The sequence below is a fragment of the Argiope bruennichi genome, chromosome 8, assembly GCF_947563725.1.
Source record: "Argiope bruennichi chromosome 8, qqArgBrue1.1, whole genome shotgun sequence".
Lineage (NCBI taxonomy): Eukaryota > Metazoa > Arthropoda > Arachnida > Araneae > Araneidae > Argiope > Argiope bruennichi.
In genome coordinates, this window is record NC_079158.1 from 99,081,567 (window position 1) to 99,098,021 (window position 16,455).

The following is a 16,455-nucleotide window of genomic DNA, read 5'->3' on the forward strand; positions in this document are numbered from 1 at the left end:
CAAATTTTTGCAGCAAAAATAGAAGTAAAACTAAAATATTTTATGTGTAAAGTAATTAAAATTTTCAATTTTAAATCTGCTAAAATTTAAATTTTAATTTTTAAACCTAAATGAAAACGGAAAAAAGTATAAGGACAATGCTTTTTCTCCAGTAATTATTTAAAAATTTGCATATTTGAAAGCATAAAATGACAATTCCGAGTTAAAAGATTCATTTGCGAAAAGAATTTCCCACTCGGCGACTTTCAGTGTGAATTTTTAAATGACGCCCAAAGGAACTCAACTTTCTGACTCTGAAAAAGGAAAAATTGTTGCTTTTCGAGAAGTTTATAAAAACGGCACACAGTATCAATGTACACAAGATCTTGTCGTCGCTATCAAAGAAGCTTGGGAAAAAATATATCTGGACATTTTAAAAGATCTTTCAGGATCTATGACCTCTCTGCTTATTCAAGTGATTGAAAAAAAAGATAGTTTTCTTGATTATTGAAACATTTTTTAAGTATTTTACAACATGTCCTTATAATTTTTTCCGTATTTCCTTTAATGTTAAATTTTGTAAAATCAATATTTTGAAGCTAAATTATGTTTTTTATGTGGTATAAGTGTTATCACAAAATTATGCAGCAGAAGTAAGAAATATAAAAAGTTTATTTAGGTGAAATGTAAATAAAGCATATTTTCATGCAATTACATGTTGTCCTTATACTTTTTTCGCGCACTGTACTAAATTTTATACATCTAATCAGTTCCGTTTAGGAATTATCGTTTTCATCTGAACATGAACGGATGAATCCACTTCTTAAAGGTTAATAAAAATGCGAAAAAAATTGCGAAAAAATCGGCAGCGAATTTGAAAGATGAAAATAAAATGCATTCTGATGATTTGAAAGATCATCCACGGTTATTGAAAGGTTAAGAAAGAGATTATCAATATTTCAGTTAGATATTTAATAATTTAAAATACGTGAAAATTTTTACTTTTCTGCCTAATTTAAAAGTATATTATCACGCAAAAGCCACTTTTTACACCAGCTTAAAATTTGAACAACTACTGTTTTAGTCATATCATTTTTAATTCTTTGCAGTATTTTTGTAAATGTTTCAAAATTTTAAGAATTATCATATTTTCAATAGATTAACAATATTTTTTCTTAATATAATCACGGGCAACAAAATAATTATTTTATGAATGACTAATTAGTTTAGTTTAATTTAGTTATATTAACATACCGTTTGAAAGCAATAAAAAAGTTATTTTGTGACCGACTTCATAATTTTGAACCTCGTCAGATGAGGAGGACGACACATGAACTAAATAATCCTTTGAAATGAATAATCAAAAAATTGATGCTCTTTGTACATTTTATAGCATGCAAATGCAATAATTCACAAATAGAATGAATTAAATCGGTTAACTTTGGCATAAAATTCTGTTCATAAAATTGAAGATATATGTTGGTATCTATTTGCCAATTAAAAGACGGTTTCTTACCGTACTATGAGGCAAAAAACATTTACATGCATGACACTGAAAATAAAAATCTGAGCACTCATGGTCTGAAATTCTTATGCGGGAATGAAGGCAACTAACACCTATATTAGAGAACATGCAGGGGAGTGTCTGGGAAAGCCACTCTCGCTGGTTATAGTAGTTGAAAGAAATCATATTTGAAAAAAGTTTATAGCACTACAGCAGTTAATCAATGCATGGACGTGAATCAGGTGATATAAAATATTAGAGGCAAAAATAAGCACTTCAATTTTCTGTATATCTTTTCAAATATTTTACTGTTACTTGATATAGCCTCATAATCTACATTTTTTAACGAAGATTTCTGATTTCAAGGTTTGAGTTATCAAAAGAACCTCTGTGTGTGTACAGTTGTTGCATATAAATTTGCTATCATCAGTAAAAAAAAAAAAAAAAAAAAATTACTTTGGGGAAATGTGAAAACTAAAAGAATGAAATGCCGATTCAAGTGTATTCCTCATCACTTAACCATGACTCAAATTAAGGGCTTGTCTCCCTTAACTCGCATACAACATAAAAGTTAAATTAAATCTAATATAACTGAAATCAAATGAATCAAACCTCACATTGGTGAAATGCGGAAGCTATGAGAATGGCTTACCGATTCGAATTCTGTCCTCGTCATCTGACAATAGTTTAAAATCAAACATTTGTCTTCATTAATTGTCCAATAACTTAAAAGCTGATAAATATATTCTACTTAAAATCAAATGAAACAATTCTAGTACAAAATATTGCTGTATCCAAATAACTATTGCATTTTTCGAAATATTGATTCTTCTTAAATTAAAATTTTATATATATATTTAAATAATAATAATAACGAATATAATGTATCCCCCATACACGAATACCACGCCTTTTTATATATTTTTTATTTGTTATTTATAAATAAATTCGATGACAGATGTATTTTTATTTGTAGGATACATATTTTCTGAATTAATAACTGAATTAAAGGTTGAGACTTTCCTGATTTCAAAAATTTTATTCTTATATAAAATCAAATACAGCTCAATCCTCAAAATATTATATGTTTGTAAAACATATTTAACAATAATAATAATTATAATGAATCAAAATTTCAGTTGCCATTTATAAGCAACTGCAGCATATACTTATTTGTTTGAAATCTATATACTCAGTGAAATGACAGATCCCTGAATTAATATATATTTTATTGTTTTAACAAAGCAGCTTTTGCTCTTCTTAAAATATCTGATCTATTTAAAATAAATCTTCATATACATACGTCAATAATAATAACTATAATTACGAATCAAAATTTCATTTATTATTGGCATATAAATTCTACTATAAAACATCCTTATTTACAGGAAATCCATAAACTCTCTGACTTGACACCCGTCAAAACACGGGCATTGAGAAAAAAAATGGACTAAGCCTTTCCATTTTTCTTTATTTCTTCCGAATTAGTTCCACAAGTCATAAAAAAATACCCCCAGAGCCCGGAAAAAATTCCTAGATGTCGCCAAAGCGACATTTCAACGCACTGTGTTGCCTTTCCCCTCCCCTCTTTTGCCCTAAATGTACACAATTTGGTCGTCATAGCTACGCACTTCGCTTTCGGTTGTGTACGTGTCCCCCCATTGTGATGTTATGAATATTAAGCATATTAGTGACATGCAATCTGGCAACAACTCTCTCGCGTCGAGTGGAGTGAAGAAGTACACCTTCTGCTTCTCCTTCGGCCAGACGATTGTTTTCTTGTTGCCACCGAATCGATTAGTGTCGTGATTGATTGGATTTTGATCGTTCCCGTGTCGATCCTGAGGTGATTGGAGTATCTTATGTGTCGGAATTGTTTGGATTTATTTATCTGTGATTTATCCAAAACTTGTCTTTTTGGGAAATAAGGATTCAATTTATATTTTCAAAGAGACGACAAAAACGGAATTAGCAGGTAAGTTTTACTGAAATGTTTGTTTGAAAATTTTGAAATCAATTACATTTTAGCCCGTAAATATTTTGGTATTGAAAGGCGTTGTTGCTTTTATTTAGAAATGTCAAGTTCCATTTTCATGCTTGTTTTTTTTCTAATTAAGCTAAAGCGAAGGTCAGTATTTATGTCACCATCAAAGTTTGATAAGTAATTAAAAATTTAGAGAATTTATTATTATTTTTATTAAAATTTTGGAAAACATAAAAAAATAGTTGAAACTGAATGTGACAGAACGCTTGAGTTCTTGATTTTTATAGCAATATTAATATCTAAAAAATTATATTATGAGCAAAAATAAATTTCAATTTATTTTTTAAGTTTTAATCTATGTTTATTTGAAAATGAAATTAACAAAATTAAATTCGATTGTAATATTAATTAACAATAGGCAATTTAACTTTAAAAATATAACACTTAATCAAATATTTAAAAGCTAAATTTGCAAACGCAGAGCGAAATTATCACTTATTCATCTAAACCGTAAATCTTATTCATGAATATTTGAACAAATTATAGCAAACAACTTACTACAGGTCGCTTTTTTTTCTATAAACATAGGAAAATAGATTATTGTTAACAATAATCACATTAAATGAGCAGAGCTTTTAAAACTAAAAAATAAATCAATGTTTTTTTTAAAAGAAAATTAATTAAAAAAATATTTGATCAAACTTAAGATAACAAAAGTTAAGATTAACTTAAAGCTGACAGTAATAAGAGAAAATGAAAAATTGCTTTCATTTACAGCTGTCAATAATAGTAATAGTAACTAATAAAAGATAATAAAAATTATTACTTTTTATTAGTTAACGTAACTAATGATAATGTTAACTAATAACCGATAATAAATAATAACTAAGAGTGGTAAAATAATAGCTATCTGTCCATCCCATACAGATTTATTAGAAACAGAAAAACGATGTGTAAACATTATCTTAATGACTCTAAAAGTTGTGAAAATTTCTTAAAACTTTTTCAAATAATCGCACATTGTTGTGATGCAATAATATGAATGATGTATATCGTTTTTGCAATAACATAACAACGAAAAGCTATTTAGACTGCTATTAGTTGCCTTTGACTATCAGCTATTTAACTGGGAATATTGATTGGGATTAATTTCAATTAAATCTCTTATGAATTATTGTAATGCTCATAATTCCATCAAAAATATTTTTAAACAACAAATTCTTATGGATATTAGAATTATTTTAATATCCTTGCGTATGTTCTATTTATTGTATGAATTAACCTTTTTAACTGAGACAAGAGCATTGTCTTTCGATGTTCTTGTAAACATTTCATATAATTAGAGTCTTTTTTTGGATTTCTACAATCCAAGAAGATCATGAAATTAAATATTTGATGAAAATGCTCTGAATTTCATTCTAACATTGAAATATATTGCTGAAAATTATACAAAAAGAAATATTTATTTTTAATTGTTAAAATTCAGGAAAAATTCGAGTGATCAGTAAATTGGTTTGATTAAAAACATATTTGGTTCAATTTTAAAAAAAAGCTGTAAAGATCATTTTCCCTCAATATTGTATCTGGAAATTATCGTGGAAAAAGCCCAAGTTTCGCTATTTTTGTTCATATCAATTTCAAAGAAAAAAAAACTTCTTTAAGATGCTTATTCTAACCCTCCAAAGTATATCTGCATAGAAGTTCATAGCTTTAGATCAGATGATCTGCCTTATTTAGCTTCAAAACACACACACACGAGCTCGAATTCTACTTTAGAAGCTGTTGTAGAGTTATTATTAACAATTTCATATTAATTCAAAAACAAAGAATTGATGTTTTAATTCATTAGAAATAAGAGCACAGTATAAAGGAACTCGAATATTAAATACCAAACGATATTTCAAAAAACAACCAAAATATTTCCGTTTTGTAAATCGATTTGGTGACATTTTATCCATAGAAAGCAAATTTGTTTTTATTGAATTGAACAAACTAAAGGCATTACTGAAAAAATCGCAACACTAGATTCATTTTCAAAGGAATAGAATAAATTAGATAAAATTTCATAGATCTTGAAATTTTCGTTTTACGAAATTTTGCATTTATTTAAAAAAATCACATTGTTTTTAGCAATTAGCTTGCCTCAATTAACTGATTTTAGAGAAATTTATGCTTTTTCTTATTTCTAATTTATAGAATTTATCAAAAAATAAAACCCTCGCGATTTTTTTTCCTATACTTAAAATGCAGTTATTCCCTAAAATTTTAAATAAACGGCGTGCTTTATAAAATTCTGAATAGTATTCGAATTGAACTTTGCTATTAAATTTTCCGTCTGGTTGTTCATTCACCAAATGCTTGTAAAAACATTAATTTTTATTGGGAAAGACGTGAACAGGACCGATGAATTTATTTAAACATTATTTCAAATGTGAACTTAATTAAATTTAGAAATATTGTTTTATAAACTGTATTCTGAGTGATTCCGATTTAAATGAAATTCTTTAAAAGAAAAGAAGAATTTAAATTTCCAAATTTATTTTTGATTCATCTAGGAGGTTTTTCATGCTTATGATTTGTAATGCGAATATAGAAATGAAAAATTCTTTACTTTAATAAAAACAGATGTGTTGTTTTCTCAAGGCAACAAGACACAATAAATAAACTAAATAAATCAATAAACTGGAAAATAGAGAAAAACAGATATTTCTAAACGTTGCGTAAAAAAAAGATAAAATGAAATTTGTATTTTCTTTTTTTCAAAAAAATTAAGTTCTTTCCCCTGAATTAAAATAAAATATTAGTTTCAAACAAATAAAAAAAATCATGAATTGGAATATGAAATAATTATTTTACTCAATTTATATAAGATCTGAATTCTTTTAGCCTCATTTTTCCCATGGAATATTTCTTCTTGCCTTTCATGGATTTCTTGTTACTTATTTCAATAATGCAGCTGAAATGCAAGCAGCAAAAATATTTTCAGAAATATATATATTTATCTGCTACATTACTACATCACAATTTGATTCAGCTCTATAGTATACTCTACAGTGAAAATCAGTGAAATGAATCTATAATAAAGTAACTCATGAAAACATGGGGAATTATAAGAAATGCTTTTTTTTTGTGTTTCATGTCATTAAAGGTTAAAGTTTTCAGCAAACAGATAATTTTCAGGGGAATGCTAATTTATTTTTAGATCCATTTGTTACAATTAAAATTCGTAAATCAGAAGTAATTTCAAAAATCGTTTTTTCAAAATTTGGTATACATATTTTTCATAAAAATTGCAGATCAATGTCATGCAATTGAGTAAGAAAGATCATTTACTACATTTGTAATATAATTTCAGGTAAAACTGATGAGGGAACTATATTTTTTAATCTTACAAAAGTTTCATATTCTTGAAAAGTTTTCTTAAATATTCTTAGTTTATTTATTTACAACTTTATACATCAATATTATAGTTTTTATTGCTATTGAGAAAATCATTAACCTGAATTTAAAAAAAAACGAATATATTTTTCTTATAACAATTCGCACTCATAAATAACTTTCAGATATTGAATCTCTGATTATGGAGAGTAAACTGTGCTTCTATTTTGTTTACATTTAATTTTTCAATTTAAAGTGCTTTAAGACAAATAAAACCATCGACTAGAATATGCTTCTTAATTTAGAAAATTTTCAAACTTTACAACATTTACGAATAAAAATTATTAGTTTTTGAATAGCGTGTTTTAATGTTATGAGCCATTTTTCAATATTAAATAAAGTAAAATATTTTGCGAAAAAAAAAAGAATCAAATGTTAAAAACCAAACGATATTTCGAATCTCACAATAATGTTAAACTGGAAAAAAAATGGCAGAAGATAATTTTATCTATGTATTTACTACGAAAATATTTTGGGATCAAAATATTTTGTGATAATTCTTTTCTCATTATACTTGTTTGTCCATCTTTATAAAAAATGAATCATTATTCTTAAAACATATTAAGTTGGTCTTTTTCAGAATGGAAGTTATATGAAAAATTCTTACGCTTTGTTTATTATTCGTGTTGAATCAATTACAATCGCAGGTATTTTTTCCCCTAATACGTAAAATGTTCAAACTCTTTTCGGCAACGCTGTATTTTTCTTTGTCATCAGCTTAAAATCTTGTATATTTAGGAAGATATTTTAATGGACTTTTTTTAAGACTTCAAAACAATCATAGTATAAAAAAATTGCAAGATTATTTATGAATATCACATTGTTGTGTTCTTTACCCATTAAACAACTGATTATTTCGATTTCAGTTTTGCAATAATATTGCGTGTGCAAACATGACTCCGTCTTTCCCTAACTTTAAAAAAAGACATTTATTTACTATCAATTTATTCAAAATATTTACTCTCAATTGCAACATTTTTCCACCTTTCGGGTAATAAATGAATTCCACGAAGAAAAGAATTTGGCTGTTTATAAACAACCCAGCTATTAAATCAATATTTGATATAAGCCCAGAAATTGAACCTCTCTCCAGAAAAATCATACTTTATAGGGCGAAACATATAGTAATTTGAAGGAGCAACATCTGGTGAATAGGGTGGTTGGGATAATATAACCCAGTGAAGTGATTCTAAAGTTTTTTTTTCTCTGACCTGACAACATGTGGGGAGATTTGTGGTTTTCGAAAACGACCTATCACACCTTTCGCTTATTTTGACGTTTCTCCTTCAATGTTCTCTCAAATTGAGCAACTGTAGCTTATACCTTTCACAGTTGATGGTTTGATCAGGTTACAACAGTCTTTTCACTTGCTTTGTTCTTTGTTATGCGTATTGAAACAATCTTTTTTAAATCGTCGAAATCACTTTTCGCAAGTTGTATTCGATAAAGCATGTTCATGATAAATGTATAACAGTGAACCGACGGTAATCCGATAAATATTTAAACTTTTTATTACGTTTTCCTATTCACTATATCTTTTAGTACAAAATTCTTGCATGATTATGCAATCCAGTTATATAATTGAGAAATGATTAAGAAGAAAAAGTCTTTAAAAGGAATACTTTGAACGAAATTCAGGTTCCTTTAGTTATCGATTGTATTACAATCGATACACAAAAATATAAAATTTCCCTTATTCTTATAAATTTCGATATATATATCTGTAAAATTTTTATTTGCTGTTCATGATGTTTTTTTTTTCTTTTTTCTATCCAATATATTAGTCTAAATGCGTTGACTTGCTTATACTAATAAATTACCATCTTTTAATGTTTAATTTTAAAATAATGGGATTTTTTAATCTTTTAAAAAATGAATAGTATCTTCTATGATATTAATAGTATTCGACTTCCTATATGCATCTTTTAGTAAGGGGAAAAATTGGAATCAGTTTCTGAAGTCAATAGACATTTCGTAATGAGAATTCGTGAATATTTTCATATTTGGAACAAACAGTCGCAAGTTGTTGTTATGTTTATCAAATACCTCACAGTGTTTGTTTAACAAATATATCGAAACAACACAATCAAAAACGTTCGATATACTCGAGAGTATATTAATTAAGCATTCTAATCGGTAAGAGGAGATTTGAATATTGCTTTCTTTTAAAGGCAATCTATACAAAGCATAATTTATTTTTGAGTGTATTAAGCAAATTACGGCTGCTGAAAGTTTCACTATTAATTTGAAAAATCCTACAATTCTATTGAAATTAATAAATAAAACGAATAAAATAAGTAACTGAAAACTGAATAAAAGAAACTTTTTTAAGTAGTAAAGTAAGTGAAAGAATTTTTTAATTAACAAAACCGAAAATTGAAAAATTATTAATACTTTGTTTTGAAATAAGGAAAGAATTGTGGAAAACTAACCAAAAAAAATGAATTAATTTATCTTATAGTTACAAATATGTCAATTAACAAGGAATTTTTAATTGATTTAAGAAATGTCTATTCAAAATTCTTTCACTTACATTTTACATTACTTTCACATACAACGATTTGTGAAATTGAAAAATCAATTAATACTTTGTTTTGAAATAAGGAAAGAATTGTGGAAAACTAACCAAAAAAATGAATTAATTTATCTTATAGTTACAAATATGTCAATTAACAAAGAATTTTTAATTGATTTAAGAAATGTCTATTCAAAATTCAAAACTAATATTTTTTTATATTAATTTTGAATAAACTGTGTTTTTCGTTTTCCAGTTTTGTAATTATGCAACGATTTGTGTAGTTATTACATATAAATAATGATTATAGTAGATAGACAATAATATAAAAATAAAAACAATATCATCTAAATTTTGTCAATTAATTCATTGCTTTACATCATTTCGCTCACAATTTCCCTGGAAATCATTACTGAATCAGTTAATTTTAAGCAGTAAAATACGACTATTTTCACCAAAAAATTAATTTTTACTAATTTGCGTATTTCTATCAAATTATAAAATTATAAACCTACTGATTAAACATACTCGGAAAATTTCCAAAATAGAATCCTCTAGATAATTACATTTCTAATTCAGAATGTCGGGGCTGGTAATAATTTACAAATGATTGCAAATTAGGTGTTGCTTTAAAATTTTTCTTTAAAATTTTGTCTTTTAACTTTAGAAAGATCTGAAACTTTTGAATCATGAAAAATTGTCTACTGTTTATGATATATTTGAGAATAATCGATGAAATTATGTTAAATTGGTATTGAATCTATGGTGGTTTTTTTAATGACATAATCCTTTGTAACAGAAAGATTTCACTAATAGAAGGAAATGATCTAAATTTGAGAAATATATGAAGATGACATTTTCTAATTACCTCAGAACGCAAAATTGATCAATATACACTTTAAGAACTAAAATGCAATATAATGTTTTTAACACCGAAAGGGACATTTTTTTTAAAAAACTTAGATGTAGATTATGAAAAAGGGAGTAAAAAATCAGAAGTAGTTCGATTTCACATAGAGAATATTAACATTTATTTAGGCATTTTCAAGTAAAACCTAGAAAGAAGGTAATAGAAATGGTCCTGCCTTGTATATAAAGAATGAATGTTTATTCTAATGACTGTAATAAATCGAATGTAAATAGTAGGATATCTACATTAAGCATCGATATTATTCTTAGTAAATTCTTTTTTTTCTAAAACAATGAATTAAGTGATGATTATACAGTCGAGTCCTTTTTATATTCATTTGTAAAATTTCATTCCCTTCAACTCTATCAACTATTTCTATGCATGCATTCCTTATTTCAGAACATAAATTGTAAACAACATTATACTCCCATTTTTACGTTCACATAAACTATGTAAATAAGAAGGAAGTATTTTAAACTTTAAAAAATCTGACTTGTCAATTTAACGAATTTACGCGTTTCAGACTTCTCTGGGTCCAAAAAACACATTTCCGAAACTATGTTTTTATGTCTGTAAACACCATAATTGAAAATAGCTTTGAGTAGATAATTGAAATGTGTTATTTACTTCAAATTTGTTGATAACTCTGAAATTTGGAATAGAAAGAAATACTTGAATTGAATGTTTGTCAGTCTATCTGTTCGTGTGCATGTCAACATGATAATTACAAAACGTATAGAGTTGGATAGCGATAATTTGGTTCACAGTTTTAGCATTTAAAATGTATGTCTTTATTAAATTTTGAACTAAATCTATTGACGGGTTGTTGATTGTCCGTTTTTCTGCACATTAATTTACGTGTAAATGCGATAAAATAAAAATGGAACGATTGCGACAGATAAAATTTGGCATGAAATCTTGTAATTAAACTTGCAGTTCAGTGCTAGATTTTGGTTTAATCTGCTCACAAAACAACGTCGAAAATGTATACTAGATTTTCTTCCCTGTACTACAAAATACACAACTCTTATGTGTGGGACTCTCAAAATAAAAATATGAGCTCTTATGGCGTTCATAGATTTGGCCAAGATTTATAATTTTTATATGAGTAGAAGGGGAAATATTACCTTTATAATGAAACTAGCTGCCTTTGGCGACCAGCCGGTTCGCCAATCTTAATGTTTGTTAAAATTTTAATAATTAAATATTTTATGCAATTCCTACTTTAATAGCTTCTTCATCAAAATATTTTAAAACTTCAAATTTTGATTGTCATATAATTCATTCATAATATTATAAAGGCCTTCAGTCATAACGTAATATGTATCTCTCTCATTTTCTGTTAGCACCCGTAGAATTTATGCTTTAAATTAAAGTGGAAAGAATTAATCTTCAATTAATATAATAATATTTTTTACTGAAACAAAGCATTTTTTTTATAATCTGATTACTGAAAATAGAGTCACTCAGCGTTTAAACTTTATGGGCACTAAAGAATATCTTTTTTAATTTATGTAATATCTCAAGAATTTGTCAACAAAATTTTCTTAGATTCATTATGAGCAGATCGATTAATTAACAACGTTTAATTTTAAATGCATCAAACACTAAGAAAATAAAACAAATCGTTTAAAATAAACGGTTGAAAACAGGTTTTAAAAAAACTACTTAAAAAACGATGTAGTTAAAACTATAAGCATATACAAAAAATATGTAACTAACATAAATACATTTTAATTACGAAAGCATACAACGAACCTAAAAATAATTTAAATCCAGTCCGCATCCGTTGATAATAATTGTCGACACAATGCGGAATTCGGAAAACAATGCGCATGCGTGAATTTTCAGTTACGTAACGCAAATACGTGATTATTTCTACCCCAGTTGGGGTAACGCTATGTGGATTAGAAATTTTTAATTTCCTTTTTTCTTTTTTCTTTTAATTCAAAAGTACTTCAGAATGAATCTGAAAGATCGATTAATTAACAATGTTTAATTTTAAATGCATCAAACATTAAGAAAATAAACAGAATCGTTTGAAATAATCCGCCGAAAAATGTTAACCCTAGCCTCATTACTGTTGGGAGAAAGAAAAACTGAAGCCTTACTCATTTGACGGTGGGGAAAATGGAAGATTTTTTTGGCGGGAAAGTTAGTTTTTAATTAATAATTAAAATTCTAATTAAAAATTCGAAAAAAGGAACCCCAGGTGCACATTCCCAACCTCCAAGGTATACATGTACCAAATTTGGTTGCTGTAGGTCAAACGGTCTGGCCTGTAGAGCGCCAACACACACACACATTGAGCTTTATTATAAGTATATAGATATATTAGTTAGAAATTATTAGAAAAGTTTCGTGGAGACTAGTTATACTTATTTTATGTATATGTGTGAATTTATATTTTTTTAACAGTCATTTTATATTAGACCATTTCACTGTAATTTTTTACGTAATCTTTCAAATATAGGAAGGTTGATGAATTGTAAATTCATTAAAAGTTCATCTGTGTATGATTGTAAAATGAATTTTGCAAAATCTTCTGTGTCTCCATACTTCTTCTCCATAACTTTGAAAACTTAAATTACTTGGATAGAACAATAACGTTGTCAAACAAAAATTTCTTATTGTATTCTTGCCCTGTCATATTGTAGCCTGCAAATGACAGACGATTTTTTAATATACAAGGCGGGAAATTTAATAACGACAACTATATTATTTCCTCTGATATAATACAGACGTAAAACCTTTAGTCCTGCGATGAAATTATTATTTTTCTGTATAATTTGTTTCAGCTACGCCGAATTACTGGAATACCTGAATCAGTATCAGTTCTGCTGTTGCTTTGGATAGAACAATCAACTGATTTAAGAATCTCTGGTGAAATAGTGAATACCACAAAATGATTTTGTCTTCTCTAAAAGAATTGGTCAGATGGGCTGAAATTCAATTCCAGGATAAATTCCATTTCTATCGAGAAAAATACTCTGTCCCGTATCGGTACCAAACTGTTCTAGATATTTTTAAATTGATATATAGTTTCATTCAAAACATCAGCAGAAATTGGCCCTGATTCAAGATTTCCACTAAACTTTCCTTAGGGGTAATAAGCTATACAAAATATTGCTTTAGTTTTGGTTTTAGTTATATTAACGTCCCGTTGTAAAGCAATACTAAGGCTATTTTGGGACGGACCTCGTCATTTTGAACCGCGGTTAGATGACGAGGACGACACCTGAGCTGGCACCCCCTCTCCACACCTCACCAGCGGGAGGACGCTTGGCATGATGGATTTAACGTACAACAGACCCCCTTACACGACGGTTCTTCGGTGGAATCGGGTCTCGAACCTGAAACCCTACGGCTCACAAGCCGAGACCCACACACAATATTTATAATAACATCTAAAAATTATACGCATTACTAATTCGTGTTTGTTTTGCATCAGATGCAAATATATTGCTATCATTATTGAATTTCCAAACCTTGTAATTTATTGAAATAATTTATATAGAACAACTTAAATAAAGAAACATTTTTTATTTAACTACCGTGTTCATAAAACACACCAACATTTTAAAAATAGACTATGGCAGGAATCAAATTGACTCCACGTCAAGCCTTGTATTTGAAAGAATAACTACATCTTTTGGATATTAACTTTATGCAAGACACAAAACTAACTTACGGGACGTATAGAAACATTGGTGCAAAATGTTGCATTTCGGACCAATTTTTCATTTGCTTATCAAACGAAATCAACTTCCGCATTTTTACTAATGATGACATGATTCAATTCTTTTCGAACTGGTAGTGATTCAAGGGGTAGATGTGTTTAATCTAATAATGGGCAAAACTGTCAGAATTATTCTTCCATTGGTGGTCACTGATCCCAAGCTAAAAAACGATTTAACGCACGCTCTCCAGGTGCTTCATAATTTATCGTCATTATTATTTCCCTTTTTTATAAAGCGTGTTTGCGCGAGCGAAACTTCTGGCACTATTTTTAGCGTTCAGATGCGATTCATAAAATTATGTTCTCAGATGTTAATGGGAAACAAGGCCACTGGGCATTGGTCATTCGAAATTTCACTGAAAAAAAATAAAGAAGATTACATTTTTTTCTGAGTACACAGGGATTATAACAGTAATTTTCATATTTCCTGGAGTAAATTATCACGCATAGGTATATCATAAATATACCCATACGTGTAATCACGTATAATCACGTATAGGTATCACACATATAAATATAATAATAAATAAGTAATAATCACGTATAGGTATATCGTAAATATACCTTACGTATAATCACGTATAGGTATATCACAGATAAATATACAAGGATTATAACAGTAATTTTCAAATTTAGGTATATCACATATAAATATACAAGGATTATAACAGTAATTTTTATATTTAGGTCTATCACATATAAATACACAAGGATTAAAACAGTAATTTTTATATTTAGGTCTATCACATATAAATATACAAGGATTATAACAGTAATTTTCATATTTAGGTATATCACATATAAATATACAAGGATTATAACAGTAATTTTTATATTTAGGTCTATCACATATAAATATACAAGGATTATAACAGTAATTTTCAAATTTAGGTATATCACATATAAATACACAAGGATTAAAACAGTAATTTTCAAATTTAGGTATATCACATATAAATATACAAGGATTATAACAGTAATTTTTATATTTAGGTCTATCACATATAAATACACAAGGATTAAAACAGTAATTTTTATATTTAGGTCTATCACATATAAATATACAAGGATTATAACAGTAATTTTCATATTTAGGTATATCACATATAAATAAACAAGGATTAAAACAGTAATTTTTATATTTAGGTCTATCACATATAAATATACAAGGATTATAACAGTAATTTTTATATTTAGGTTTACCGCATATAAATATACAAGGATTATAACAGTAATTTTCATACTTCCTAAAATTGTGGAAAGTCAAAAAATGATAATCACAAACTAATAGATATATCACAGATAAAAATGTATAATTCTTAGAACTTCGAAAAGTAATAAGATGCATGATTACCAATATATGAGAGCAAAGATTTTTTTCAGTGCTAAGGAAGCTCAAAAATTTATTTACAGGTTTGTAATAAATCCTAAAATTTAATACAAAAGATTTTGTTATTGTATGATTTTTATAATAATTATTATCTACCAAGAATGTGAGAAAGGTAAATTCTTCAAAATTGCAAGGCAGACTCGACAGACAATGCAAGGGGTTAAAAATGTAATGAGAAAAAAGGCAAAAATAAAGAAAAAGAATTATCGCAAATGTTTCCAAAAAAGTTTCAAATCCACTTTTCTTGCTTCGAAACATTTGTTTTATTTTTCATTTATTTTTTTGGAATAATATTTGTCAACTTTTAAATGTTAACATTGATTTTTGTTTTATTCACATTGCAAACATTGAATAATTATTATAGCATTTTTACATACATTTAGACTACATAAGATAGTCTTTCATGACTCAGTAATTGGCTTTAACCTTTTAAAGAATTACTACAGACCTGACGATGGTAAAATCTATAACGACAAATTTGGAAGTAAAGTTAGAAAGAAGATAGCTAAGCGAAATTATATTGGACAGCTTTTTATTACTTCTTTGATTATTTTTGTATTCACATTGCGAACTTTGAACATGTATTGTGCTTATAAAATAATATTCTAACCTCAGTCAAAGTTTTCAATTTGCAAAGTTGCTACATAATTGGTAATAGAAAAAAAATAATGCCAAATGTTGATGTTTTTGCGATAAATCATAGTCCAGGAACATCTCTACATACTCGTATAATGTGTTAACGTGGCACAGAAATCTAGCCTTTTACTAATTATCGAATGACAACAATCAAATATAAACAAAGCATCACACGAATTTGAGATTGCTTCATTCATTAAACATGTTTATAGTTGTACTGAATCAAACGCTTCCCTCAGCTAATTAATGGAGCTGCAACATATTATTAGACGTGTTCTGAAGATAGTTCGCAATATCGCCAAAGAGGGCATTCAGGCAGAGGAAAGAGGACATAGAAGAAATCAAGAAATACTCTTCAAA

The 16,455-nt window shown here is 27.4% G+C and overlaps 1 protein-coding gene across 1 annotated transcript in view; it reads left to right on the forward strand.

Annotated features, from left to right (window-relative positions):
- Positions 1-3,377: 3,377 nt before the first annotated feature.
- LOC129981898 (protein tyrosine phosphatase domain-containing protein 1-like) overlaps positions 3,378-16,455 on the forward strand; it is a 168,332-nt gene continuing 155,254 nt past the window's right edge. Inside the window, exon 1 of the mRNA XM_056092944.1 lies at positions 3,378-3,458. The gene's annotated coding sequence lies outside the window, so the exon portion shown is untranslated. The remainder of the gene's footprint in view (positions 3,459-16,455) is intronic.